Raw genomic sequence first — 4346 nt, forward strand, 5'->3', positions numbered from 1 at the left:
AAGCCCCGCCCCCGCTCTCAGGCCCCGACCCCTTCCTTCCTTCCTTTTCCTCCGGCTCCTTCCCAGTCTCGCCCCGCCCCCTACCCCAGGACTTCAACTCGTTGTCCTCGCCTCCCTTCTTTCTTTAGCTCCTCCCTCCCTCGCAATACTCTTAGCCCCGCCTTCGTTCATCCAAAGCCCCGCCCCATACGCTTCGCCACGCCTCCTCCTCGAATCCTCCCTCCTTCCATCCCCGCCTCCCTCCTACAGATCTTCCCAGCCTTCATCTCCCTCCCTCTTATCACCCCACTCTGTCATTCTCCCATCCCGAATTGCTTCCGACCTCCTTTCCCTAACTCATCCTTATATATATCTATCTCCCAGCCCTTACACTCTTCGCCCCACCCACATTCCATCGGAGTCCCGCCCCCCTTCCCCAGTCAACCGCCCCCGAATGTGCTCCATGCCAGCCCCACCCCCATTTCCCTCCACTCCCCCTCGCCCCTCCCTTCCCTTCTCCCTTTCCCTCTGCCCTGCGGCTGTCCGCCCACCCAACCCTTTCTTCCTCTTTAGCACCCTCCTCATTGCCCAAGACTATTCATTCTTTTTCCAATTTGTTGCCTTTTAAAAAATGTGTCGCCAGTCCCTACGCCCTACAGCCCCAAACCGAACGGCCGAATGACCTCGCTGACTAGTTTTCCTGGGACATTTCCCAAGCAGAAGTCATCCTCATCCCACCCTTTCTGTACTTCAATAGTCTAGTGATGCCGTCGCTGATATTCCCTCTGCAGTTACCCGTCCCTTTATAAGACCAGAACCTGTTTCTTGGCCGTGGTCTCTGAATTATCTAAAAGTTCGGATGATAATGCTGAAAATGCTATGGAACCTAATTCACAGGAGAAATAACATCAAGACTTTGCAAACTTTAAGGCTCCACCTCCTACCTCATTTAGCTTATCTCCTCCAAATAGTGCAAAATTCCTGCAGATTGACATAGATGAGTGTTACTTCTATATAAAAGATGGTTATTTCTTTGAGGCGTTTTCTCGTCTCTGAAATGAGGTTAGACCAAAATCACTGGCTACTACTTTCAATTTTCCTGATTCTGGACTTTATATTTTGCTTAACTCTCCATTTTACCTTCTCGGAATCCTCATCTTCCTTAAAAGTTCAGTTTAGTTGTCATCTTCTCACCCATAGCCTACCCGGATTACAGGAAGCTTTCCCAGATCTCTTCTTTTCTACTCACATTGCCAGTTCTTAGTGCTTTCTCCTTCCATAAATTACTTTGTATTTTTCTGTGCAAATGTACCTTAGAATGTAAGGTCCTTGAGGACAACTGTCTCCATTTTTGTTTGAATGCAAAAACTGGTTTCACTTTTTCTTTACATCTCTAAGATCTATCAGGGTTTGATGAGATCTTTAGAATTCATGTAGTCTAACACCCTCATTTTAGGGGCAATAGACATCAATCGCTAATTAACTCAGGCAGATTACTGACTCCTAGCAGAGTGCCTTGCACATTAGAGGTCCTTAATAAATGATGAATTGAATTATCTTTTTAAAAAGAAAACAAAAAAAAACTCTCCTAAAAACTACAACACAAAAAAAAGTCCATCCCTCCTTTCAAGTCAGTTTGTTGCTTCTTTTTTATAGACTCTTCAAAATAATAGGTAATCATTATTAATTGCATTATTTACTAAGGCAGCAAAAAATATCTTAAGTGGACTTATTTTAAAAGTTATTGTTTTTATTTGAATGCTAAAAGTTTTTTTTTTACCTTAAAAAAAAAAAAAACTTGTTTTAGTTAGTCCTGAATCAATTAGCTTCTTTTCTCGGAACTTTGCAAGAGGCATCTCAGTCTAGATATGGTGCAGATATGTACCCATATAGTCTAACTCCTTTGTGTATAGGAAAATGGGTTGGGGGAAGCAGGGGAAGGGAGAGGAGTGAGAGTGGAGTACATACATTTCTCTGAGTCTTAGTTCTTCATCTCTAAAGTGAGAGGATTGGATTCAATGGTCTCTGAGGTTCCTTTCATATCTAAATTTATGATCCTATAAATTACCTTTGTGACCTAGAATTAAATCTTACACCCTTGGTTTTTCTCATACACAAAATAAGAGAACTGAAGCAGGAGATGATCTCTAAGCAGAGTAATAAAAACCAGAGTGGAATAAATGGGGTTTTATTCCAAGTACCCTGCAATCTAGAAGCACAAAAGACTTTCATCAAAAGCTAAAATAATTCTACTATATATGAGTAAGCAGTAATGTGTCTGCATTGAACAGTGAAGACACGAGAGATAGAATCCTCATATTCCTTCCTCACAGGCAGCCTCCCCCCAACTCCTTTTCCATGCTTTTATTTCTGGCACCTCTGACAGACTTGGTTTGTGTACTATGGAGCCAACTCTTCTTTGGCTTAAAGCCTTACCTTTACTAGGATCTGGGGAAATCAAAGCCAAATGTCTCTTCTTCCTTGCTGGTTTTGTGCAGCATGAGACAGGGCAGAAAGGGAAATTCAATTAATATCAAGATTCCTGTTGTGATAAGCTTCTAATCCTTCCCACTCCATCCCTTTCTCCATGTTGTAGAAGTATAGAACCAATGGGCATGGATTGGAACTTGAGAGGTAAATTTAGGAAATTAAAAGGAGGTTCTCTGTTACACAACAGATAAATTGCCTTATGGTCATCAATGTGGAAAAGGCTAAAAGTATAAATATATTACATTTTGGGGAGCAAATTAGTGGGCATTAGGGAGTTAATCTAGGATCTGCTAATCAATTGAATTTCCTGAAATCCCTTGATTAAATTATAAAATGAAGGAGCAGCTAAAAAAGACAATTGGGGGCAGGTAGGTAGCTCAGTGGATTGAGAACCAGGCCTAGAGACTGGAGGTCCTAGGTTCAAATCTGACCTCAGACACTTCCCAGCTGTGTGACCCTGGGCAAGTCACTTGACCCCCATTGCCTACCCTTACCATTCTTTTGCCTTGGGGCCAATACACAGTATTGACTCCAAGACGGAAGGTAAGAGTTTAAAAGAAAAAAAAGACAATAATATATAGACTTTGAATTATTATATTCATAGATTATAAAGCGTGAAACCTCAAGTTGCTCACACCCTAACTGACTAATTGCATATTATATATCATGTGAAACTTTTCTTCTTATTCATTTGTGTCCTATTCTTCATGACCTCATTTGGAGTATTCTAGGCAAAGATACTGCAGTGGCTTGCCATTTCCTTCTCCAGCTCATTTTATAGATGAGGAAACTAAGGCAATTAGAGTTAAGTGATTTCTCCAGGATCACATAGTTAATAAGTATCTGACTCTGGATTTGAATTCGGGTCTTTCTAACTCTAGGCCAACACCTGTATCCACAGAGATACCTAGCTACCCTGTTATGAAACTAGAAGTGGTTCTTCACACCTTGTAAATGTTTCAGTCATTCCAGATTTAGATAAGTCTTGTAAAGGAGGCCATATTTCTTTTTTTCCTTTAGAAAGTATGAATTTCTGCCTCTTTAACTCCACACGGAATGGCCTTAAATAGAACAAAAATGCTCTGAGAAAGGATTAATTCTTGGCAGTGGAGAGCCAGCTATGGAAGAAGTATCCAAATCTTTGAAGGGAATCCTTTTTTTTTTTTTTTTATTCTTTGCCTTGCACCAGACCACATTAGATAGAGAGAAAGGGAAAGAATTTCTCTCCCACCTATCACAGGCTTCTTTTAGCAGAGTCATTTGACCAGTAGAAAGTATACCACAATCAGTAGGAGGCAGGTCCAGGAAGGCAAGGGCAGAGCCAAGTTGAACATCAAGAGAAGAGTAAGTCCATTCAGACAGCTGAGAGATTTGTCCAAAAGACACTTTGCCCTGGGAGAACATTGGGAGAATATCATAAGAAAAGTTAGAAGGGTCTTACAGAGTGCCTGGTACATTATAGAGAGAAAGACAGTGTAAATATACAAAAATATGTGCTGAATATACACGAAATGAATGAAAGGGGAAGTGAGGAAGCCAGCAATTGGGGAACATCAGAAATGATGATGCTGAAAGTTACCTGAGCTGAATTTTGGAGGAAATCTGGGGATCCATGTGGAGGTGAGGAGGTAGAGCACTCTATGGAAGGAAAATAGTTAAAGTCACTGAGCCCAGGGGAATAGCAAGTAAGATACAGAATAGAAGGAGAGGAGTTACCTGATGTTTATTAAGTTCATAATAAAAAAAAGATTTCTTAAAAATAAGAGATAAGAAGAGGCCACGCTATGAAGAAGTACTTGACATCCACTGAAAATATGCTTAGCCTGGGAAATTGTGTCTGAATCTACACTGGCAAATTCCAGATAATGCCTCTAACC

This window comes from Gracilinanus agilis, chromosome 2 (genome assembly GCF_016433145.1).
Source record: "Gracilinanus agilis isolate LMUSP501 chromosome 2, AgileGrace, whole genome shotgun sequence".
Classification (NCBI taxonomy): Eukaryota; Metazoa; Chordata; class Mammalia; order Didelphimorphia; family Didelphidae; genus Gracilinanus; species Gracilinanus agilis.